The following is a 26,517-nucleotide window of genomic DNA, read 5'->3' as shown; positions in this document are numbered from 1 at the left end:
CCGGGCCCGTTATGCCCTAGGAGGCCCAGGAGCCGAGAAAAACGCGAAAAACGAAAAAATCGACTTTAGAAAATTCCCGGACCCCTAGAAAAATCGGAAATCGTCTCACGAATGCAATGGCGCCAGCCAGATTGTCGTAGCTATGATATTTCCAAAGATATGGGCAAAAGACTGTGTGATCCCAAATCCAGGCCCGTTTTGCTCTAGGAGGCCCAGGAGCCGAGAAAAACGCGAAAAACGAAAAAATCGACTTTAGAAAATTCCCGGACCCCTAGAAAAATCGTCTCACGAATCCAATGGCGCCAGCCAAATTGTCCTAGCCATGATATTTCCAAAGATATGGGCGAAAAACGGTGTGATGACAAATCCGGGCCCGTTTTGCTCTAGGAGGCCCAGGAGACCGATAAAAACGCGAAAAACGAAAAAATCGACTTTAGGAAATTCCCGGACCCCTAGAAAAATCGGAAATCGTCTCACGAATCCAATGGCGCCGGCCAAATTGTCCTAGCTATGATATTTCCAAAGATATGGGCGAAAAACGGTGTGATGCCAAATCCGGGCCCGTTTTGCTCTAGGAGGCCCAGGAGCCGAGAAAATCGCGAAAAAGGAAAAAATCGACTTTAGAAAATTCCCGGACCCCTAGAAAAATTGGAAATCGTCTCACGAATCCAGTGCCGCCAGCCAAATAGCCCTAGCTATTATATTTCCAAAGATATGGAAGAAAAACCTCGGGAGCCCGTATCCAGGCCCTTTTTTCTCTAGGAGGCCCAGGAGCCGAGAAAATCGCGAAAAACGAAAAAATCGACTTTAGAAAATTCCCGGACCCCTAGAAAAATCGGAAATCGTCTCACGAATCCAATGGCGACAGCAAAATTGTCCTAGCTATGATATTTCCAAAGATATGGGCGAAAAACGGTGTGATCCCAAATTCGGGCCCGTTATGCCGTAGGAGGCCCAGGAGCCGAGAAAAACGCGAAAAACGAAAAAATCGACTTGAGAAAAGTCCCGGACCCCTAGAAAAATCGGAAATCGTCTCACGAATCCAATGGCGCCAGCCAAATTGTCCTAGCTATGATATTTCCAAAGATATGGCCGAAAAACGGTGTGATGCCCAATCCGGGCCCGTTTTGCTCTAGGAGGCCCAGTAGCCGAGAAAAACGAAAAAATCGACTTTAGAAAATTCCCGGATCCCTAGAAAAATCGGAAATCGTCTCATGAATGCAATGGCGCCAGCCAGATTGTCGTAGCTATGATATTTCCAAAGATATGGGGATAAGACTGTGTGATCCCAAATCCAGACCCGATTTGCTCTAGGAGGCCCAGGCGCCGAGAAAATCGCGAAAAACGAAAAAATCGACCTTAGAAATTCCCCGGACCCTTAGAAAAATGGGAAATCTTCTCACGAATCCAATGGCGCCAGCCAAATTGTCCTAGCCATGATATTTCCAAAGATATGGGCGAAAAACGGTGTGATGACAAATCCGGGCCGGTTTTGCTCTAGGAGGCCCAGGAGCCGAGAAAAAAGCGAAAAACGAAAAAATCGACTTTAGAAAATTCCCGAACCCCTAGAAAAATCGGAAATCGTCTTACGAATCCAATGGCGCCAGCCAAATAGCCCTAGCTATTATATTTCCAAAGATTTGGAAGAAAAACCTCGGGAGCCCGTATCCAGGCCCTTTTTTCTCTGGGAGCTGCAGGAGCCGAGCAAAAGGCGAAAAACTAAAAAATCGAGTTTAGAATTATCCCGCACCGCTAGAAAAATCGGAAATCGTCTCACGAGGCCAATGGCGCCGGCGAAATTCCCCTAGCTAAGATAGTTCCAAAGATATGGAGGAAAAACGGTCAGATCCCATATCCAGGCCTTTTTTACTCTAGGAATCATAGGAGCCGAGAAAACTGCGAAAAACGAAAAAAATCAATTTTAAAATATTCCCGGACCCCTAGAAAAATCGGAAATCGTCTCACGAATCCAATGGCGCCAGCCAAATTGCCCTAGCTATGATATTTCCAAAGATATGGGCGAAAAACGGTGTGATGCCAAATCCGGGCCCGTTTTGCTCTAGGAGGCCCAGTAGCCGAGAAAAACGAAAAAATCGACTTTAGAAAATTCCCGGACCCCTAGAAAAATCGGAAATCGTCTCACGAATCCAATGGCGACAGCAAAATTGTCCTAGCTATGATATTTCCAAAGATATGGGCGAAAAACGGTGTGATCCCAAATTCGGGCCCGTTATGCCGTAGGAGGCCCAGGAGCCGAGAGAAACGCGAAAAACGAAAAAATCGACTTTAGAAAAGTCCCGGACCCCTAGAAAAATCGGAAATCGTCTCAAGAATCCAATGGCGCCCGCCAAATTGTCCTAGCTATGATATTTCCAAAGATATGGGCGAAAATCGGTGTGATCCCAAATCCAGGCCCGTTTTGCTCTAGGAGGCCCAGGAGCCGAGAAAAACGCGAAAAACGAAAAAATCGACTTTAGGAAATTCCCGGACCCCTAGAAAAATCGGAAATCGTCTCACAAATCCAATGGCGCCGGCCAAATTGTCCTAGCTATGATATTTCCAAAGATATGGGCGAAAAACGGCGTGATGCCAAATCCGGGCCCGTTTTGCTCTAGGAGGCCCAGGAGCCGAGAAAATCGCGAAAAAGGAAAAAATCGACTTTAGAAAATTCCCGGACCCCTAGAAAAATCGGAAATCGTCTCACGAATCCAGTGCCGCCAGCCAAATAGCCCTAGCTATTATATTTCCAAAGATATGGAAGAAAAACCTCGGGAGCCCGTATCCAGGCCCTTTTTTCTCTGGGAGCTGCAGGAGCCGAGCAAAAGGCGAAAAACTAAAAAATCGAGTTTAGAATTATCCTGCACCGCTAGAAAAATCGGAAATCGTCTCACGAGGCCAATGGCGCCGGCGAAATTCCCCTAGCTAAGATATTTCCAAAGATATGGAGGAAAAACGGTCAGATCCCATATCCAGGCCCTTTTTACTCTAGGAATCTTAGGAGCCGAGAAAACCGCGAAAAACGAAAAAAATCAATTTTAAAATATTCCCGGACCCCTAGAAAAATCGGAAATCGTCTCACGAATCCAATGGCGCCAGCCAAATTGCCCTAGCTATGATATTTCCAAAGATATGGGCGAAAAACGGTGTGATGCCAAATCCGGGCCCGTTTTCCTCTAGGAGGCCCAGTAGCCGAGAAAAACGAAAAAATCGACTTTAGAAAATTCCCGGACCCCTAGAAAAATCGGAAATCGTCTCACGAATCCAATGGCGCCAGCCAAATTGTCCTAGGTATGATATTTCCAGGGATATGGAAGAAAACATGTGATCCCAAACCCAGGCCCTTTTTTCTCTAGGAGGCCCAGGAGCCGAGAAAATCGCGAAAAACGAAAAAATCGACTTTAGAAAATTCCCGGACCCCTAGAAAAATCGGAAATCGTCTCACGAATCCAATGGCGACAGCAAAATTGTCCTAGCTATGATATTTCCAAAGATATGGGCGAAAAACGGTGTGATCCCAAATTCGGGCCCGTTATGCCGTAGGAGGCCCAGGAGCCGAGAAAAACGCGAAAAACGAAAAAATCGACTTGAGAAAAGTCCCGGACCCCTAGAAAAATCGGAAATCGTCTCACGAATCCAATGGCGCCAGCCAAATTGTCCTAGCTATGATATTTCCAAAGATATGGGCGAAAAACGGTGTGATGCCCAATCCGGGCCCGTTTTGCTCTAGGAGGCCCAGTAGCCGAGAAAAACGAAAAAATCGACTTTAGAAAATTCCCGGACCCCTAGAAAAATCGGAAATCGTCTCACGAATGCAATGGCGCCAGCCAGATTGTCGTAGCTATGATATTTCCAAAGATATGGGCATAAGACTGTGTGATCCCAAATCCAGACCCGATTTGCTCTAGGAGGCCCAAGAGCAGAGAAAAACGCGAAAAACGAAAAAATCGACTTTAGAAAATTCCCGGACCCCTAGAAAATTTGGAAATCGTCTCACGAATCCAGTGGCGCCGGCCAAATTGTCCTAGCTATGATATTTCCAAAGATATGGGCGAAACACGGTGTGATCCCAAATCCGGGCCCGTTTTGCTCTAGGAGGCCCAGGCGCCGAGAAAATCGCGAAAAACGAAAAAATCGACCTTAGAAATTTCCCGGACCCTTAGAAAAATGGGAAATCGTCTCACGAATCCAATGGCGCCAGCCAAATTGTCCTAGCCATGATATTTCCAAAGATATGGGCGAAAAACGGTGTGATGACAAATCCGGGCCCGTTTTGCTCTAGGAGGCCCAGGAGCCGAGAAAAACGCGAAAAACGAAAAAATCGACTTTAGAAAATTCCCGAACCCCTAGAAAAATCGGAAATCGTCTCACGAATCCAATGGTGCCAGCCAAATTATCCTAGCAATGATATTTCCAAAGATATGGGCGAAAAACGGTGTGATCCCAAATCCGGGCCGGTTATGCCCTAGGAGGCCCAGGAGCCGAGAAAAACGCGAAAAACGAAAAAATCGACTTTAGAAAAGTCCCGGACCCCTAGAAAAATCGGAAATCGTCTCAAGAATCCAATGGCGCCAGCCAAATTGTCCTAGCTATGATATTTCCAAAGATATGGGCGAAAATCGGTGTGATCCCAAATCCAGGCCCGTTTTGCTCTAGGAGGCCCAGGAGCCAAGAAAAACGCGAAAAACGAAAAAATCGACTTTAGGAAATTCCCGGACCCCTAGAAAAATCGGAAATCGTCTCACGAATCCAATGGCGCCGGCCAAATTGTCCTAGCTATGATATTTCCAAAGATATGGGCGAAAAACGGCGTGATGCCAAATCCGGGCCCGTTTTGCTCTAGGAGGCCCAGGAGCCGAGAAAATCACGAAAAAGGAAAAAATCGACTTTAGAAAATTCCCGGACCCCTAGAAAAATCGGAAATCGTCTCACGAATCCAGTGCCGCCAGCCAAATAGCCCTAGCTATTATATTTCCAAAGATATGGAAGAAAAACCTCGGGAGCCCGCATCCAGGCCCTTTTTTCTCTGGGAGCTGCAGGAGCCGAGCAAAAGGCGAAAAACTAAAAAATCGAGTTTAGAATTATCCTGCACCGCTAGAAAAATCGGAAATCGTCTCACGAGGCCAATGGCGCCGGCGAAATTCCCCTAGCTAAGATATTTCCAAAGATATGGAGGAAAAACGGTCAGATCCCATATCCAGGCCCTTTTTACTCTAGGAATCATAGGAGCCGAGAAAACCGCGAAAAACGAAAAAAATCAATTTTAAAATATTCCCGGACCCCTAGAAAAATCGGAAATCGTCTCACGAATCCAATGGCGCCAGCCAAATTGCCCTAGCTATGATATTTCCAAAGATATGGGCGAAAAACGGTGTGATGCCAAATCCGGGCCCGTTTTGCTCTAGGAGGCCCAGTAGCCGAGAAAAACGAAAAAATCGACTTTAGAAAATTCCCGGACCCCTAGAAAAATCGGAAATCATCTCACGAATCCAATGGCGCCAGCCAAATTGTCCTAGGTATGATATTTCCAGGGATATGGAAGAAAACATGTGATCCCAAACCCAGGCCCTTTTTTCTCTAGGAGGCCCAGGAGCCGAGAAAATCGCGAAAAACGAAAAAATCGACTTTAGAAAATTCCCGGACCCCTAGAAAAATCGGAAATCGTCTCACGAATCCAATGGCGACAGCAAAATTGTCCTAGCTATGATATTTCCAAAGATATGGGCGAAAAACGGTGTGATCCCAAATTCGGGCCCGTTATGCCGTAGGAGGCCCAGGAGCCGAGAAAAACGCGAAAAACGAAAAAATCGACTTGAGAAAAGTCCCGGACCCCTAGAAAAATCGGAAATCGTCTCACGAATCCAATGGCGCCAGCCAAATTGTCCTAGCTATGATATTTCCAAAGATATGGGCGAAAAACGGTGTGATGCCCAATCCGGGCCCGTTTTGCTCTAGGAGGCCCAGTAGCCGAGAAAAACGAAAAAATCGACTTTAGAAAATTCCCGGACCCCTAGAAAATTCGGAAATCGTCTCACGGATCCAGTGGCGCCGGCGAAATGGCCCTAGCTATTATATTGCCAAAGATATGGAGGAAAAACGGTCGGATGCCAAATCCAGGCCCTTTTTACTCTAGGAGTCATAGGAGCCGAGAAAACCGCTAAAAACGAAAAAAATCAAATTTAAAATATTCCCGGACCCCTAGAAAAATCGGAAATCGTCTCACGAATCCAATGGCGCCAGCCAGATTGTCGTAGCAATGATATTTCCAAAGATATGGGCGAAAAACGGTGTGATCCCAAATCCAGGCCGGGGATGCCCTAGGAGGCCCAGGAGCCGAGAAAAACGCGAAAAACGAAAAAATCTACTTTAGAAAATTCCTGGACCCCTGGAAAAATCGGAAATCGTCTCACGAATCCAATGGCGCCAGCCAAATTGTCCTAGCTATGCTATTTCCAAAGATATGGGCGAAAAGCGGTGTGATCCCAAATCCGGGCCCGTTTTGCTCTAGGAGGCCCAGGCGCCGAGAAAATGGCGAAAAACGAAAAAATCGACTTTAGAAATTTCCCGGACGCTTAGAAAAATGGGAAATCGTCTCACGAATCCAATGGCGCCAGCCAAATTGTCCTAGCTATGATATTTCCAAAGATATGGACGAAAAACGGTGTCATCCCAAATCCGGGCCCGTTATGCCCTAGGAGGCCCAGGAGCCGAGAAAAACGCGAAAAACGAAAAAATCGACTTTAGAAAATTCCCGGACCCCTAGAAAAATCGGAAATCGTCTCACGAATGCAATGGCGCCAGCCAGATTGTCGTAGCTATGATATTTCCAAAGATATGGGCAAAAGACTGTGTGATCCCAAATCCAGGCCCGTTTTGCTCTAGGAGGCCCAGGAGCCGAGAAAAACGCGAAAAACGAGAAAATCGACTTTAGAAAATTCCCGGACCCCTAGAAAAATCGTCTCACGAATCCAATGGCGCCAGCCAAATTGTCCTAGCCATGATATTTCCAAAGATATGGGCGAAAAACGGTGTGATGACAAATCCGGGCCCGTTTTGCTCTAGGAGGCCCAGGAGCCGAGAAAAACGCGAAAAACGAAAAAATCGACTTTAGAAAATTCCCGAACCCCTAGAAAAATCGTAAATCGTCTCACGAATCCAATGGTGCTAGCCAAATTATCCTAGCAATGATATTTCCAAAGATATGGGCGAAAAACGGTGTGATCCCAAATCCGGGCCCGTTTTGCTCTAGGAGGCCCAGGAGCCGAGAAAAACGCGAAAAACGAAAAAATCGACTTTAGAACATTCCCGGACCCCTAGAAAAATCGGAAATCGTCTCACGAATCCAATGGCGCCAGCCAAATTGTCCTAGCAATGATATTTCCAAAGATATGGGCGAAAAACGGTGTGATCCCAAATCCGGGCCCGTTTTGCTCTAGGAGGCCCAGGAGCCGAGAAAAACGCGACTAACGAAAAAATCGACGTTAGAAAATTCCCGGACCCCTAGAAAAATCGGAAAGCATCTCACCAATCCAATGGCGCTACCGAAAGTGTTCTAGCTATGATATTTCCAAAGATATGGGCGAAAAACGGTGTGATGACATATTCGGGCCCGTTTTGCTCTAGGAGGCCCAGGAGCCGAGAAAAACGCGAAAAACGAAAAAATCTACTTTAGAAAATTCCTGGACCCCTGGAAAAATCGGAAATCGTCTCACGAATCCAATGGCGCCAGCCAAATTGTCCTAGCTATGCTATTTCCAAAGATATGGGCGAAAAGCGGTGTGATCCCAAATCCGGGCCCGTTTTGCTCTAGGAGGCCCAGGCGCCGAGAAAATGGCGAAAAACGAAAAAATCGACTTTAGAAATTTCCCGGACGCTTAGAAAAATGGGAAATCGTCTCACGAATCCAATGGCGCCAGCCAAATTGTCCTAGCTATGATATTTCCAAAGATATGGACGAAAAACGGTGTCATCCCAAATCCGGGCCCGTTATGCCCTAGGAGGCCCAGGAGCCGAGAAAAACGCGAAAAACGAAAAAATCGACTTTAGAAAATTCCCGGACCCCTAGAAAAATCGGAAATCGTCTCACGAATGCAATGGCGCCAGCCAGATTGTCGTAGCTATGATATTTCCAAAGATATGGGCAAAAGACTGTGTGATCCCAAATCCAGGCCCGTTTTGCTCTAGGAGGCCCAGGAGCCGAGAAAAACGCGAAAAACGAAAAAATCGACTTTAGAAAATTCCCGGACCCCTAGAAAAATCGTCTCACGAATCCAATGGCGCCAGCCAAATTGTCCTAGCCATGATATTTCCAAAGATATGGGCGAAAAACGGTGTGATGACAAATCCGGGCCCGTTTTGCTCTAGGAGGCCCAGGAGACCGATAAAAACGCGAAAAACGAAAAAATCGACTTTAGGAAATTCCCGGACCCCTAGAAAAATCGGAAATCGTCTCACGAATCCAATGGCGCCGGCCAAATTGTCCTAGCTATGATATTTCCAAAGATATGGGCGAAAAACGGTGTGATGCCAAATCCGGGCCCGTTTTGCTCTAGGAGGCCCAGGAGCCGAGAAAATCGCGAAAAAGGAAAAAATCGACTTTAGAAAATTCCCGGACCCCTAGAAAAATTGGAAATCGTCTCACGAATCCAGTGCCGCCAGCCAAATAGCCCTAGCTATTATATTTCCAAAGATATGGAAGAAAAACCTCGGGAGCCCGTATCCAGGCCCTTTTTTCTCTAGGAGGCCCAGGAGCCGAGAAAATCGCGAAAAACGAAAAAATCGACTTTAGAAAATTCCCGGACCCCTAGAAAAATCGGAAATCGTCTCACGAATCCAATGGCGACAGCAAAATTGTCCTAGCTATGATATTTCCAAAGATATGGGCGAAAAACGGTGTGATCCCAAATTCGGGCCCGTTATGCCGTAGGAGGCCCAGGAGCCGAGAAAAACGCGAAAAACGAAAAAATCGACTTGAGAAAAGTCCCGGACCCCTAGAAAAATCGGAAATCGTCTCACGAATCCAATGGCGCCAGCCAAATTGTCCTAGCTATGATATTTCCAAAGATATGGCCGAAAAACGGTGTGATGCCCAATCCGGGCCCGTTTTGCTCTAGGAGGCCCAGTAGCCGAGAAAAACGAAAAAATCGACTTTAGAAAATTCCCGGATCCCTAGAAAAATCGGAAATCGTCTCATGAATGCAATGGCGCCAGCCAGATTGTCGTAGCTATGATATTTCCAAAGATATGGGGATAAGACTGTGTGATCCCAAATCCAGACCCGATTTGCTCTAGGAGGCCCAGGCGCCGAGAAAATCGCGAAAAACGAAAAAATCGACCTTAGAAATTCCCCGGACCCTTAGAAAAATGGGAAATCTTCTCACGAATCCAATGGCGCCAGCCAAATTGTCCTAGCCATGATATTTCCAAAGATATGGGCGAAAAACGGTGTGATGACAAATCCGGGCCCGTTTTGCTCTAGGAGGCCCAGGAGCCGAGAAAAAAGCGAAAAACGAAAAAATCGACTTTAGAAAATTCCCGAACCCCTAGAAAAATCGGAAATCGTCTTACGAATCCAATGGCGCCAGCCAAATAGCCCTAGCTATTATATTTCCAAAGATATGGAAGAAAAACCTCGGGAGCCCGTATCCAGGCCCTTTTTTCTCTGGGAGCTGCAGGAGCCGAGCAAAAGGCGAAAAACTAAAAAATCGAGTTTAGAATTATCCCGCACCGCTAGAAAAATCGGAAATCGTCTCACGAGGCCAATGGCGCCGGCGAAATTCCCCTAGCTAAGATAGTTCCAAAGATATGGAGGAAAAACGGTCAGATCCCATATCCAGGCCTTTTTTACTCTAGGAATCATAGGAGCCGAGAAAACTGCGAAAAACGAAAAAAATCAATTTTAAAATATTCCCGGACCCCTAGAAAAATCGGAAATCGTCTCACGAATCCAATGGCGCCAGCCAAATTGCCCTAGCTATGATATTTCCAAAGATATGGGCGAAAAACGGTGTGATGCCAAATCCGGGCCCGTTTTGCTCTAGGAGGCCCAGTAGCCGAGAAAAACGAAAAAATCGACTTTAGAAAATTCCCGGACCCCTAGAAAAATCGGAAATCGTCTCACGAATCCAATGGCGACAGCAAAATTGTCCTAGCTATGATATTTCCAAAGATATGGGCGAAAAACGGTGTGATCCCAAATTCGGGCCCGTTATGCCGTAGGAGGCCCAGGAGCCGAGAGAAACGCGAAAAACGAAAAAATCGACTTTAGAAAAGTCCCGGACCCCTAGAAAAATCGGAAATCGTCTCAAGAATCCAATGGCGCCCGCCAAATTGTCCTAGCTATGATATTTCCAAAGATATGGGCGAAAATCGGTGTGATCCCAAATCCAGGCCCGTTTTGCTCTAGGAGGCCCAGGAGCCGAGAAAAACGCGAAAAACGAAAAAATCGACTTTAGGAAATTCCCGGACCCCTAGAAAAATCGGAAATCGTCTCACAAATCCAATGGCGCCGGCCAAATTGTCCTAGCTATGATATTTCCAAAGATATGGGCGAAAAACGGCGTGATGCCAAATCCGGGCCCGTTTTGCTCTAGGAGGCCCAGGAGCCGAGAAAATCGCGAAAAAGGAAAAAATCGACTTTAGAAAATTCCCGGACCCCTAGAAAAATCGGAAATCGTCTCACGAATCCAGTGCCGCCAGCCAAATAGCCCTAGCTATTATATTTCCAAAGATATGGAAGAAAAACCTCGGGAGCCCGTATCCAGGCCCTTTTTTCTCTGGGAGCTGCAGGAGCCGAGCAAAAGGCGAAAAACTAAAAAATCGAGTTTAGAATTATCCTGCACCGCTAGAAAAATCGGAAATCGTCTCACGAGGCCAATGGCGCCGGCGAAATTCCCCTAGCTAAGATATTTCCAAAGATATGGAGGAAAAACGGTCAGATCCCATATCCAGGCCCTTTTTACTCTAGGAATCTTAGGAGCCGAGAAAACCGCGAAAAACGAAAAAAATCAATTTTAAAATATTCCCGGACCCCTAGAAAAATCGGAAATCGTCTCACGAATCCAATGGCGCCAGCCAAATTGCCCTAGCTATGATATTTCCAAAGATATGGGCGAAAAACGGTGTGATGCCAAATCCGGGCCCGTTTTGCTCTAGGAGGCCCAGTAGCCGAGAAAAACGAAAAAATCGACTTTAGAAAATTCCCGGACCCCTAGAAAAATCGGAAATCGTCTCACGAATCCAATGGCGCCAGCCAAATTGTCCTAGGTATGATATTTCCAGGGATATGGAAGAAAACATGTGATCCCAAACCCAGGCCCTTTTTTCTCTAGGAGGCCCAGGAGCCGAGAAAATCGCGAAAAACGAAAAAATCGACTTTAGAAAATTCCCGGACCCCTAGAAAAATCGGAAATCGTCTCACGAATCCAATGGCGACAGCAAAATTGTCCTAGCTATGATATTTCCAAAGATATGGGCGAAAAACGGTGTGATCCCAAATTCGGGCCCGTTATGCCGTAGGAGGCCCAGGAGCCGAGAAAAACGCGAAAAACGAAAAAATCGACTTGAGAAAAGTCCCGGACCCCTAGAAAAATCGGAAATCGTCTCACGAATCCAATGGCGCCAGCCAAATTGTCCTAGCTATGATATTTCCAAAGATATGGGCGAAAAACGGTGTGATGCCCAATCCGGGCCCGTTTTGCTCTAGGAGGCCCAGTAGCCGAGAAAAACGAAAAAATCGACTTTAGAAAATTCCCGGACCCCTAGAAAAATCGGAAATCGTCTCACGAATGCAATGGCGCCAGCCAGATTGTCGTAGCTATGATATTTCCAAAGATATGGGCATAAGACTGTGTGATCCCAAATCCAGACCCGATTTGCTCTAGGAGGCCCAAGAGCAGAGAAAAACGCGAAAAACGAAAAAATCGACTTTAGAAAATTCCCGGACCCCTAGAAAATTTGGAAATCGTCTCACGAATCCAGTGGCGCCGGCCAAATTGTCCTAGCTATGATATTTCCAAAGATATGGGCGAAACACGGTGTGATCCCAAATCCGGGCCCGTTTTGCTCTAGGAGGCCCAGGCGCCGAGAAAATCGCGAAAAACGAAAAAATCGACCTTAGAAATTTCCCGGACCCTTAGAAAAATGGGAAATCGTCTCACGAATCCAATGGCGCCAGCCAAATTGTCCTAGCCATGATATTTCCAAAGATATGGGCGAAAAACGGTGTGATGACAAATCCGGGCCCGTTTTGCTCTAGGAGGCCCAGGAGCCGAGAAAAACGCGAAAAACGAAAAAATCGACTTTAGAAAATTCCCGAACCCCTAGAAAAATCGGAAATCGTCTCACGAATCCAATGGTGCCAGCCAAATTATCCTAGCAATGATATTTCCAAAGATATGGGCGAAAAACGGTGTGATCCCAAATCCGGGCCGGTTATGCCCTAGGAGGCCCAGGAGCCGAGAAAAACGCGAAAAACGAAAAAATCGACTTTAGAAAAGTCCCGGACCCCTAGAAAAATCGGAAATCGTCTCAAGAATCCAATGGCGCCAGCCAAATTGTCCTAGCTATGATATTTCCAAAGATATGGGCGAAAATCGGTGTGATCCCAAATCCAGGCCCGTTTTGCTCTAGGAGGCCCAGGAGCCAAGAAAAACGCGAAAAACGAAAAAATCGACTTTAGGAAATTCCCGGACCCCTAGAAAAATCGGAAATCGTCTCACGAATCCAATGGCGCCGGCCAAATTGTCCTAGCTATGATATTTCCAAAGATATGGGCGAAAAACGGCGTGATGCCAAATCCGGGCCCGTTTTGCTCTAGGAGGCCCAGGAGCCGAGAAAATCACGAAAAAGGAAAAAATCGACTTTAGAAAATTCCCGGACCCCTAGAAAAATCGGAAATCGTCTCACGAATCCAGTGCCGCCAGCCAAATAGCCCTAGCTATTATATTTCCAAAGATATGGAAGAAAAACCTCGGGAGCCCGTATCCAGGCCCTTTTTTCTCTGGGAGCTGCAGGAGCCGAGCAAAAGGCGAAAAACTAAAAAATCGAGTTTAGAATTATCCTGCACCGCTAGAAAAATCGGAAATCGTCTCACGAGGCCAATGGCGCCGGCGAAATTCCCCTAGCTAAGATATTTCCAAAGATATGGAGGAAAAACGGTCAGATCCCATATCCAGGCCCTTTTTACTCTAGGAATCATAGGAGCCGAGAAAACCGCGAAAAAGGAAAAAAATCAATTTTAAAATATTCCCGGACCCCTAGAAAAATCGGAAATCGTCTCACGAATCCAATGGCGCCAGCCAAATTGCCCTAGCTATGATATTTCCAAAGATATGGGCGAAAAACGGTGTGATCCCAAATCCAGGCCGGTTATGCCCTAGGAGGCCCAGGAGCCGAGAAAAACGCGAAAAACGAAAAAATCTACTTTAGAAAATTCCTGGACCCCTGGAAAAATCGGAAATCGTCTCACGAATCCAATGGCGCCAGCCAAATTGTCCTAGCTATGCTATTTCCAAAGATATGGGCGAAAAGCGGTGTGATCCCAAATCCGGGCCCGTTTTTCTCTAGGAGGCCCAGGCGCCGAGAAAATGGCGAAAAACGAAAAAATCGACTTTAGAAATTTCCCGGACCCTTAGAAAAATGGGAAATCGTCTCACGAATCCAATGGCGCCAGCCAAATTGTCCTAGCTATGATATTTCCAAAGATATGGACGAAAAATGGTGTGATCCCAAATCCGGGCCCGTTATGCCGTAGGAGGCCCAGGAGCCGAGAAAAACGCGAAAAACGAAAAAATCGACTTTAGAAAATTCCCGGACCCCTAGAAAAATCGGAAATCGTCTCACGAATGCAATGGCGCCAGCCAGATTGTCGTAGCTATGATATTTCCAAAGATATGGGCAAAAGACTGTGTGATCCCAAATCCGGGCCCGTTTTGCTCTAGGAGGCCCAGGAGCCGAGAAAAACGCGAAAAACGAAAAAATCGGCTTTAGAAAATTCCCGGACCCCTAGAAAAATCGGAAATCGTCTCACGAATCCAGTGCCGCCAGCCAAATAGCCCTAGCTATTATATTTCCAAAGATATGGAAGAAAAACCTCGGGAGCCCGTATCCAGGCCCTTTTTTCTCTGGGAGCTGCAGGAGCCGAGCAAAAGGCGAAAAACTAAAAAATCGAGTTTAGAATTATCCTGCACCGCTAGAAAAATCGGAAATCGTCTCACGAGGCCAATGGCGCCAGCCAAATTGTCCTAGGTATGATATTTCCAGGGATATGGAAGAAAACATGTGATCCCAAACCCAGGCCCTTTTTTCTCTAGGAGGCCCAGGAGCCGAGAAAATCGCGAAAAACGAAAAAATCGACTTTAGAAAATTCCCGGACCCCTAGAAAAATCGGAAATCGTCTCACGAATCCAATGGCGACAGCAAAATTGTCCTAGCTATGATATTTCCAAAGATATGGGCGAAAAACGGTGTGATGCCCAATCCGGGCCCGTTTTGCTCTAGGAGGCCCAGTAGCCGAGAAAAACGAAAAAATCGACTTTAGAAAATTCCCGGAGCCCTAGAAAAATCGGAAATCGTCTCACGAATGCAATGGCGCCAGCCAGATTGTCGTAGCTATGATATTTCCAAAGATATGGGCATAAGACTGTGTGATCCCAAATCCAGACCCGATTTGCTCTAGGAGGCCCAGGAGCAGAGAAAAACGCGAAAAACGAAAAAATCGACTTTAGAAAATTCCCGGACCCCTAGAAAAATCGGAAATCGTCTCACGAATCCAATGGCGCCGGCCAAATTGTCCTAGCTATGATATTTCCAAAGATATGGGCGAAAATCGGTGTGATCCCAAATCCAGGCCCGTTTTGCTCTAGGAGGCCCAGGAGCCGAGAAAAACGCGAAAAACGAAAAAATCGACTTTAGGAAATTCCCGGACCCCTAGAAAGATCGGAAATCGTCTCACGAATCCAATGGCGCCGGCCAAATTGTCCTAGCTATGATATTTCCAAAGATATGGGCGAAAAACGGTGTGATCCCAAATCCAGGCCGGTTATGCCCTAGGAGGCCCAGGAGCCGAGAAAAACGCGAAAAACGAAAAAATCTACTTTAGAAAATTCCTGGACCCCTGGAAAAATCGGAAATCGTCTCACGAATCCAATGGCGCCAGCCAAATTGTCCTAGCTATGCTATTTCCAAAGATATGGGCGAAAAGCGGTGTGATCCCAAATCCGGGCCCGTTTTTCTCTAGGAGGCCCAGGCGCCGAGAAAATGGCGAAAAACGAAAAAATCGACTTTAGAAATTTCCCGGACCCTTAGAAAAATGGGAAATCGTCTCACGAATCCAATGGCGCCAGCCAAATTGTCCTAGCTATGATATTTCCAAAGATATGGACGAAAAATGGTGTGATCCCAAATCCGGGCCCGTTATGCCGTAGGAGGCCCAGGAGCCGAGAAAAACGCGAAAAACGAAAAAATCGACTTTAGAAAATTCCCGGACCCCTAGAAAAATCGGAAATCGTCTCACGAATGCAATGGCGCCAGCCAGATTGTCGTAGCTATGATATTTCCAAAGATATGGGCAAAAGACTGTGTGATCCCAAATCCGGGCCCGTTTTGCTCTAGGAGGCCCAGGAGCCGAGAAAAACGCGAAAAACGAAAAAATCGGCTTTAGAAAATTCCCGGACCCCTAGAAAAATCGGAAATCGTCTCACGAATCCAGTGCCGCCAGCCAAATAGCCCTAGCTATTATATTTCCAAAGATATGGAAGAAAAACCTCGGGAGCCCGTATCCAGGCCCTTTTTTCTCTGGGAGCTGCAGGAGCCGAGCAAAAGGCGAAAAACTAAAAAATCGAGTTTAGAATTATCCTGCACCGCTAGAAAAATCGGAAATCGTCTCACGAGGCCAATGGCGCCAGCCAAATTGTCCTAGGTATGATATTTCCAGGGATATGGAAGAAAACATGTGATCCCAAACCCAGGCCCTTTTTTCTCTAGGAGGCCCAGGAGCCGAGAAAATCGCGAAAAACGAAAAAATCGACTTTAGAAAATTCCCGGACCCCTAGAAAAATCGGAAATCGTCTCACGAATCCAATGGCGACAGCAAAATTGTCCTAGCTATGATATTTCCAAAGATATGGGCGAAAAACGGTGTGATCCCAAATTCGGGCCCGTTATGCCGTAGGAGGCCCAGGAGCCGAGAAAAACGCGAAAAACGAAAAAATCGACTTGAGAAAAGTCCCGGACCCCTAGAAAAATCGGAAATCGTCTCACGAATCCAATGGCGCCAGCCAAATTGTCCTAGCTATGATATTTCCAAAGATATGGGCGAAAAACGGTGTGATGCCCAATCCGGGCCCGTTTTGCTCTAGGAGGCCCAGTAGCCGAGAAAAACGAAAAAATCGACTTTAGAAAATTCCCGGAGCCCTAGAAAAATCGGAAATCGTCTCACGAATGCAATGGCGCCAGCCAGATTGTCGTAGCTATGATATTTCCAAAGATATGGGCATAAGACTGTGTGATCCCAAATCCAGACCCGATTTGCTCTAGGAGGCCCAGGAGCAGAGAAAAACGCGAAAAACGAAAAAATCGACTTTAGAAAATTCCCGGACCCCTAGAAAAATCGGAAATCGTCTCACGAATCCAATGGCGCCGGCCAAATTGTCCTAGCTATGATATTTCCAAAGATATGGGCGAAAATCGGTGTGATCCCAAATCCAGGCCCGTTTTGCTCTAGGAGGCCCAGGAGCCGAGAAAAACGCGAAAAACGAAAAAATCGACTTTAGGAAATTCCCGGACCCCTAGAAAGATCGGAAATCGTCTCACGAATCCAATGGCGCCGGCCAAATTGTCCTAGCTATGATATTTCCAAAGATATGGGCGAAAAACGGCGTGATGCCAAATCCGGGCCCGTTTTGCTCTAGGAGGCCCAGGAGCCGAGAAAATCGCGAAAAAGGAAAAAATCGACTTTAGAAAATTCCCGGACCCCTAGAAAAATCGGAAATCGTCTCACGAATCCAGTGCCGCCAGCCAAATAGCCCTAGCTATTATATTTCCAAAGATATGGAAGAAAAACCTCGGGAGCCCGTATCCAGGCCCTTTTTTCTCTGGGAGCTGCAGGAGCCGAGCAAAAGGCGAAAAACTAAAAAATCGAGTTTAGAATTATCCTGCACCGCTAGAAAAATCGGAAATCGTCTCACGAGGCCAATGGCGCCGGCGAAATTCCCCTAGCTAAGATATTTCCAAAGATATGGAGGAAAAACGGTCAGATCCCATATCCAGGCCCTTTTTACTCTAGGAATCATAGGAGCCGAGAAAACCGCGAAAAAGGAAAAAAATCAATTTTAAAATATTCCCGGACCCCTAGAAAAATCGGAAATCGTCTCACGAATCCAGTGCCGCCAGCCAAATAGCCCTAGCTATTATATTTCCAAAGATATGGAAGAAAAACCTCGGGAGCCCGTATCCAGGCCCTTTTTTCTCTGGGAGCTGCAGGAGCCGAGCAAAAGGCGAAAAACTAAAAAATCGAGTTTAGAATTATCCTGCACCGCTAGAAAAATCGGAAATCGTCTCACGAGGCCAATGGCGCCAGCCAAATTGTCCTAGGTATGATATTTCCAGGGATATGGAAGAAAACATGTGATCCCAAACCCAGGCCCTTTTTTCTCTAGGAGGCCCAGGAGCCGAGAAAATCGCGAAAAACGAAAAAATCGACTTTAGAAAATTCCCGGACCCCTAGAAAAATCGGAAATCGTCTCACGAATCCAATGGCGCCAGCCAAATTGTCCTAGGTATGATATTTCCAGGGATATGGAAGAAAACATGTGATCCCAAACCCAGGCCCTTTTTTCTCTAGGAGGCCCAGGAGCCGAGAAAATCGCGAAAAACGAAAAAATCGACTTTAGAAAATTCCCGGACCCCTAGAAAAATCGGAAATCGTCTCACGAATCCAATGGCGACAGCAAAATTGTCCTAGCTATGATATTTCCAAAGATATGGGCGAAAAACGGTGTGATCCCAAATTCGGGCCCGTTATGCCGTAGGAGGCCCAGGAGCCGAGAAAAACGCGAAAAACGAAAAAATCGACTTGAGAAAAGTCCCGGACCCCTAGAAAAATCGGAAATCGTCTCACGAATCCAATGGCGCCAGCCAAATTGTCCTAGCTATGATATTTCCAAAGATATGGGCGAAAAACGGTGTGATGCCCAATCCGGGCCCGTTTTGCTCTAGGAGGCCCAGTAGCCGAGAAAAACGAAAAAATCGACTTTAGAAAATTCCCGGACCCCTAGAAAAATCGGAAATCGTCTCACGAATGCAATGGCGCCAGCCAGATTGTCGTAGCTATGATATTTCCAAAGATATGGGCATAAGACTGTGTGATCCCAAATCCAGACCCGATTTGCTCTAGGAGGCCCAGGAGCAGAGAAAAACGCGAAAAACGAAAAAATCGACTTTAGAAAATTCCCGGACCCCTAGAAAATTCGGAAATCGTCTCACGAATCCAATGGCGCCAGCCAAATTGTCCTAGGTATGATATTTCCAGGGATATGGAAGAAACCATGTGATCCCAAACCCAGGCCCTTTTTTCTCTAGGAGGCCCAGGAGCCGAGAAAATCGCGAAAAACGAAAAAATCGACTTTAGAAAATTCCCGGACCCCTAGAAAAATCGGAAATCGTCTCACGAATCCAATGGCGACAGCAAAATTGTCCTAGCTATGATATTTCCAAAGATATGGGCGAAAAACGGTGTGATCCCAAATTCGGGCCCGTTATGCCGTAGGAGGCCCAGGAGCCGAGAAAAACGCGAAAAACGAAAAAATCGACTTGAGAAAAGTCCCGGACCCCTAGAAAAATCGGAAATCGTCTCACGAATCCAATGGCGCCAGCCAAATTGTCCTAGCTATGATATTTCCAAAGATATGGGCGAAAAACGGTGTGATGCCCAATCCGGGCCCGTTTTGCTCTAGGAGGCCCAGTAGCCGAGAAAAACGAAAAAATCGACTTTAGAAAATTCCCGGACCCCTAGAAAAATCGGAAATCGTCTCACGAATGCAATGGCGCCAGCCAGATTGTCGTAGCTATGATATTTCCAAAGATATGGGCATAAGACTGTGTGATCCCAAATCCAGACCCGATTTGCTCTAGGAGGCCCAAGAGCAGAGAAAAACGCGAGAAACGAAAAAATCGACTTTAGAAAATTCCCGGACCCCTAGAAAATTTGGAAATCGTCTCACGAATCCAGTGGCGCCGGCCAAATTGTGCTAGCTATGATATTTCCAAAGATATGGGCGAAACACGGTGTGATCCCAAATCCGGGCCCGTTTTTCTCTAGGAGGCCCAGGCGCCGAGAAAATCGCGAAAAACGAAAAAATCGACTTTAGAAAATTCCCGGACCCCTAGAAAAATCGGAAATCGTCTCACGAATCCAATGGCGACAGCAAAATTGTCCTAGCTATGATATTTCCAAAGATATGGGCGAAAAACGGTGTGATGCCCAATCCGGGCCCGTTTTGCTCTAGGAGGCCCAGTAGCCGAGAAAAACGAAAAAATCGACTTTAGAAAATTCCCGGAGCCCTAGAAAAATCGGAAATCGTCTCACGAATGCAATGGCGCCAGCCAGATTGTCGTAGCTATGATATTTCCAAAGATATGGGCATAAGACTGTGTGATCCCAAATCCAGACCCGATTTGCTCTAGGAGGCCCAGGAGCAGAGAAAAACGCGAAAAACGAAAAAATCGACTTTAGAAAATTCCCGGACCCCTAGAAAAATCGGAAATCGTCTCACGAATCCAATGGCGCCGGCCAAATTGTCCTAGCTATGATATTTCCAAAGATATGGGCGAAAATCGGTGTGATCCCAAATCCAGGCCCGTTTTGCTCTAGGAGGCCCAGGAGCCGAGAAAAACGCGAAAAACGAAAAAATCGACTTTAGGAAATTCCCGGACCCCTAGAAAGATCGGAAATCGTCTCACGAATCCAATGGCGCCGGCCAAATTGTCCTAGCTATGATATTTCCAAAGATATGGGCGAAAAACGGTGTGATCCCAAATCCAGGCCGGTTATGCCCTAGGAGGCCCAGGAGCCGAGAAAAACGCGAAAAACGAAAAAATCTACTTTAGAAAATTCCTGGACCCCTGGAAAAATCGGAAATCGTCTCACGAATCCAATGGCGCCAGCCAAATTGTCCTAGCTATGCTATTTCCAAAGATATGGGCGAAAAGCGGTGTGATCCCAAATCCGGGCCCGTTTTTCTCTAGGAGGCCCAGGCGCCGAGAAAATGGCGAAAAACGAAAAAATCGACTTTAGAAATTTCCCGGACCCTTAGAAAAATGGGAAATCGTCTCACGAATCCAATGGCGCCAGCCAAATTGTCCTAGCTATGATATTTCCAAAGATATGGACGAAAAATGGTGTGATCCCAAATCCGGGCCCGTTATGCCGTAGGAGGCCCAGGAGCCGAGAAAAACGCGAAAAACGAAAAAATCGACTTTAGAAAATTCCCGGACCCCTAGAAAAATCGGAAATCGTCTCACGAATGCAATGGCGCCAGCCAGATTGTCGTAGCTATGATATTTCCAAAGATATGGGCAAAAGACTGTGTGATCCCAAATCCGGGCCCGTTTTGCTCTAGGAGGCCCAGGAGCCGAGAAAAACACGAAAAACGAAAAAATCGGCTTTAGAAAATTCCCGGACCCCTAGAAAAATCGGAAATCGTCTCACGAATCCAGTGCCGCCAGCCAAATAGCCCTAGCTATTATATTTCCAAAGATATGGAAGAAAAACCTCGGGAGCCCGTATCCAGGCCCTTTTTTCTCTGGGAGCTGCAGGAGCCGAGCAAAAGGCGAAAAACTAAAAAATCGAGTTTAGAATTATCCTGCACCGCTAGAAAAATCGGAAATCGTCTCACGAGGCCAATGGCGCCAGCCAAATTGTCCTAGGTATGATATTTCCAGGGATATGGAAGAAAACATGTGATCCCAAACCCAGGCCCTTTTTTCTCTAGGAGGCCCAGGAGCCGAGAAAATCGCGAAAAACGAAAAAATCGACTTTAGAAAATTCCCGGACCCCTAGAAAAATCGGAAATCGTCTCACGAATCCAATGGCGACAGCAAAATTGTCCTAGCTATGATATTTCCAAAGATATGGGCGAAAAACGGTGTGATCCCAAATTCGGGCCCGTTATGCCGTAGGAGGCCCAGGAGCCGAGAAAAACGCGAAAAACGAAAAAATCGACTTGAGAAAAGTCCCGGACCCCTAGAAAAATCGGAAATCGTCTCACGAATCCAATGGCGCCAGCCAAATTGTCCTAGCTATGATATTTCCAAAGATATGGGCGAAAAACGGTGTGATGCCCAATCCGGGCCCGTTTTGCTCTAGGAGGCCCAGTAGCCGAGAAAAACGAAAAAATCGACTTTAGAAAATTCCCGGAGCCCTAGAAAAATCGGAAATCGTCTCACGAATGCAATGGCGCCAGCCAGATTGTCGTAGCTATGATATTTCCAAAGATATGGGCATAAGACTGTGTGATCCCAAATCCAGACCCGATTTGCTCTAGGAGGCCCAGGAGCAGAGAAAAACGCGAAAAACGAAAAAATCGACTTTAGAAAATTCCCGGACCCCTAGAAAAATCGGAAATCGTCTCACGAATCCAATGGCGCCGGCCAAATTGTCCTAGCTATGATATTTCCAAAGATATGGGCGAAAATCGGTGTGATCCCAAATCCAGGCCCGTTTTGCTCTAGGAGGCCCAGGAGCCGAGAAAAACGCGAAAAACGAAAAAATCGACTTTAGGAAATTCCCGGACCCCTAGAAAGATCGGAAATCGTCTCACGAATCCAATGGCGCCGGCCAAATTGTCCTAGCTATGATATTTCCAAAGATATGGGCGAAAAACGGCGTGATGCCAAATCCGGGCCCGTTTTGCTCTAGGAGGCCCAGGAGCCGAGAAAATCGCGAAAAAGGAAAAAATCGACTTTAGAAAATTCCCGGACCCCTAGAAAAATCGGAAATCGTCTCACGAATCCAGTGCCGCCAGCCAAATAGCCCTAGCTATTATATTTCCAAAGATATGGAAGAAAAACCTCGGGAGCCCGTATCCAGGCCCTTTTTTCTCTGGGAGCTGCAGGAGCCGAGCAAAAGGCGAAAAACTAAAAAATCGAGTTTAGAATTATCCTGCACCGCTAGAAAAATCGGAAATCGTCTCACGAGGCCAATGGCGCCGGCGAAATTCCCCTAGCTAAGATATTTCCAAAGATATGGAGGAAAAACGGTCAGATCCCATATCCAGGCCCTTTTTACTCTAGGAATCATAGGAGCCGAGAAAACCGCGAAAAAGGAAAAAAATCAATTTTAAAATATTCCCGGACCCCTAGAAAAATCGGAAATCGTCTCACGAATCCAGTGCCGCCAGCCAAATAGCCCTAGCTATTATATTTCCAAAGATATGGAAGAAAAACCTCGGGAGCCCGTATCCAGGCCCTTTTTTCTCTGGGAGCTGCAGGAGCCGAGCAAAAGGCGAAAAACTAAAAAATCGAGTTTAGAATTATCCTGCACCGCTAGAAAAATCGGAAATCGTCTCACGAGGCCAATGGCGCCAGCCAAATTGTCCTAGGTATGATATTTCCAGGGATATGGAAGAAAACATGTGATCCCAAACCCAGGCCCTTTTTTCTCTAGGAGGCCCAGGAGCCGAGAAAATCGCGAAAAACGAAAAAATCGACTTTAGAAAATTCCCGGACCCCTAGAAAAATCGGAAATCGTCTCACGAATCCAATGGCGCCAGCCAAATTGTCCTAGGTATGATATTTCCAGGGATATGGAAGAAAACATGTGATCCCAAACCCAGGCCCTTTTTTCTCTAGGAGGCCCAGGAGCCGAGAAAATCGCGAAAAACGAAAAAATCGACTTTAGAAAATTCCCGGACCCCTAGAAAAATCGGAAATCGTCTCACGAATCCAATGGCGACAGCAAAATTGTCCTAGCTATGATATTTCCAAAGATATGGGCGAAAAACGGTGTGATCCCAAATTCGGGCCCGTTATGCCGTAGGAGGCCCAGGAGCCGAGAAAAACGCGAAAAACGAAAAAATCGACTTGAGAAAAGTCCCGGACCCCTAGAAAAATCGGAAATCGTCTCACGAATCCAATGGCGCCAGCCAAATTGTCCTAGCTATGATATTTCCAAAGATATGGGCGAAAAACGGTGTGATGCCCAATCCGGGCCCGTTTTGCTCTAGGAGGCCCAGTAGCCGAGAAAAACGAAAAAATCGACTTTAGAAAATTCCCGGACCCCTAGAAAAATCGGAAATCGTCTCACGAATGCAATGGCGCCAGCCAGATTGTCGTAGCTATGATATTTCCAAAGATATGGGCATAAGACTGTGTGATCCCAAATCCAGACCCGATTTGCTCTAGGAGGCCCAGGAGCAGAGAAAAACGCGAAAAACGAAAAAATCGACTTTAGAAAATTCCCGGACCCCTAGAAAATTCGGAAATCGTCTCACGAATCCAATGGCGCCAGCCAAATTGTCCTAGGTATGATATTTCCAGGGATATGGAAGAAACCATGTGATCCCAAACCCAGGCCCTTTTTTCTCTAGGAGGCCCAGGAGCCGAGAAAATCGCGAAAAACGAAAAAATCGACTTTAGAAAATTCCCGGACCCCTAGAAAAATCGGAAATCGTCTCACGAATCCAATGGCGACAGCAAAATTGTCCTAGCTATGATATTTCCAAAGATATGGGCGAAAAACGGTGTGATCCCAAATTCGGGCCCGTTATGCCGTAGGAGGCCCAGGAGCCGAGAAAAACGCGAAAAACGAAAAAATCGACTTGAGAAAAGTCCCGGACCCCTAGAAAAATCGGAAATCGTCTCACGAATCCAATGGCGCCAGCCAAATTGTCCTAGCTATGATATTTCCAAAGATATGGGCGAAAAACGGTGTGATGCCCAATCCGGGCCCGTTTTGCTCTAGGAGGCCCAGTAGCCGAGAAAAACGAAAAAATCGACTTTAGAAAATTCCCGGACCCCTAGAAAAATCGGAAATCGTCTCACGAATGCAATGGCGCCAGCCAGATTGTCGTAGCTATGATATTTCCAAAGATATGGGCATAAGACTGTGTGATCCCAAATCCAGACCCGATTTGCTCTAGGAGGCCCAAGAGCAGAGAAAAACGCGAGAAACGAAAAAATCGACTTTAGAAAATTCCCGGACCCCTAGAAAATTTGGAAATCGTCTCACGAATCCAGTGGCGCCGGCCAAATTGTGCTAGCTATGATATTTCCAAAGATATGGGCGAAACACGGTGTGATCCCAAATCCGGGCCCGTTTTGCTCTAGGAGGCCCAGGCGCCGAGAAAATGGCGAAAAACGAAAAAATCGACTTTAGAAATTTCCCGGACCCTTAGAAAAATGGGAAATCGTCTCACGAATCCAATGGCGCCAGCCAAATTGTCCTAGCTATGATATTTCCAAAGATATGGACGAAAAATGGTGTGATCCCAAATCCGGGCCCGTTATGCCGTAGGAGGCCCAGGAGCCGAGAAAAACGCGAAAAACGAAAAAATCGACTTTAGAAAATTCCCGGACCCCTAGAAAAATCGGAAATCGTCTCACGAATGCAATGGCGCCAGCCAGATTGTCGTAGCTATGATATTTCCAAAGATATGGGCAAAAGACTGTGTGATCCCAAATCCGGGCCCGTTTTGCTCTAGGAGGCCCAGGAGCCGAGAAAAACGCGAAAAACGAAAAAATCGGCTTTAGAAAATTCCCGGACCCCTAGAAAAATCGGAAATCGTCTCACGAATCCAGTGCCGCCAGCCAAATAGCCCTAGCTATTATATTTCCAAAGATATGGAAGAAAAACCTCGGGAGCCCGTATCCAGGCCCTTTTTTCTCTGGGAGCTGCAGGAGCCGAGCAAAAGGCGAAAAACTAAAAAATCGAGTTTAGAATTATCCTGCACCGCTAGAAAAATCGGAAATCGTCTCACGAGGCCAATGGCGCCAGCCAAATTGTCCTAGGTATGATATTTCCAGGGATATGGAAGAAAACATGTGATCCCAAACCCAGGCCCTTTTTTCTCTAGGAGGCCCAGGAGCCGAGAAAATCGCGAAAAACGAAAAAATCGACTTTAGAAAATTCCCGGACCCCTAGAAAAATCGGAAATCGTCTCACGAATCCAATGGCGACAGCAAAATTGTCCTAGCTATGATATTTCCAAAGATATGGGCGAAAAACGGTGTGATCCCAAATTCGGGCCCGTTATGCCGTAGGAGGCCCAGGAGCCGAGAAAAACGCGAAAAACGAAAAAATCGACTTGAGAAAAGTCCCGGACCCCTAGAAAAATCGGAAATCGTCTCACGAATCCAATGGCGCCAGCCAAATTGTCCTAGCTATGATATTTCCAAAGATATGGGCGAAAAACGGTGTGATGCCCAATCCGGGCCCGTTTTGCTCTAGGAGGCCCAGTAGCCGAGAAAAACGAAAAAATCGACTTTAGAAAATTCCCGGACCCCTAGAAAAATCGGAAATCGTCTCACGAATGCAATGGCGCCAGCCAGATTGTCGTAGCTATGATATTTCCAAAGATATGGGCATAAGACTGTGTGATCCCAAATCCAGACCCGATTTGCTCTAGGAGGCCCAAGAGCAGAGAAAAACGCGAAAAACGAAAAAATCGACTTTAGAAAATTCCCGGAGCCCTAGAAAATTTGGAAATCGTCTCACGAATCCAGTGGCGCCGGCCAAATTGTCCTAGCTATGATATTTCCAAAGATATGGGCGAAACACGGTGTGATCCCAAATCCGGGCCCGTTTTGCTCTAGGAGGCCCAGGCGCCGAGAAAATCGCGAAAAACGAAAAAATCGACCTTAGAAATTTCCCGGACCCTTAGAAAAATGGGAAATCGTCTCACGAATCCAATGGCGCCAGCCAAATTGTCCTAGCCATGATATTTCCAAAGATATGGGCGAAAAACGGTGTGATGACAAATCCGGGCCCGTTTTGCTCTAGGAGGCCCAGGAGCCGAGAAAAACGCGAAAAACGAAAAAATCGACTTTAGAAAATTCCCGAACCCCTAGAAAAATCGGAAATCGTCTCACGAATCCAATGGTGCCAGCCAAATTATCCTAGCAATGATATTTCCAAAGATATGGGCGAAAAACGGTGTGATCCCAAATCCGGGCCGGTTATGCCCTAGGAGGCCCAGGAGCCGAGAAAAACGCGAAAAACGAAAAAATCGACTTTAGAAAAGTCCCGGACCCCTAGAAAAATCGGAAATCGTCTCAAGAATCCAATGGCGCCAGCCAAATTGTCCTAGCTATGATATTTCCAAAGATATGGGCGAAAATCGGTGTGATCCCAAATCCAGGCCCGTTTTGCTCTAGGAGGCCCAGGAGCCGAGAAAAACGCGAAAAACGAAAAAATCGACTTTAGGAAATTCCCGGACCCCTAGAAAAATCGGAAATCGTCTCACGAATCCAATGGCGCCGGCCAAATTGTCCTAGCTATGATATTTCCAAAGATATGGGCGAAAA

The sequence above is a fragment of the Diachasmimorpha longicaudata genome, unplaced genomic scaffold (assembly GCF_034640455.1).
Source record: "Diachasmimorpha longicaudata isolate KC_UGA_2023 unplaced genomic scaffold, iyDiaLong2 ctg00000071.1, whole genome shotgun sequence".
NCBI lineage: Eukaryota > Metazoa > Arthropoda > Insecta > Hymenoptera > Braconidae > Diachasmimorpha > Diachasmimorpha longicaudata.
The sequence above is the reverse complement of the archived record's forward strand: the minus strand, read 5'-3'. Positions refer to the sequence as shown.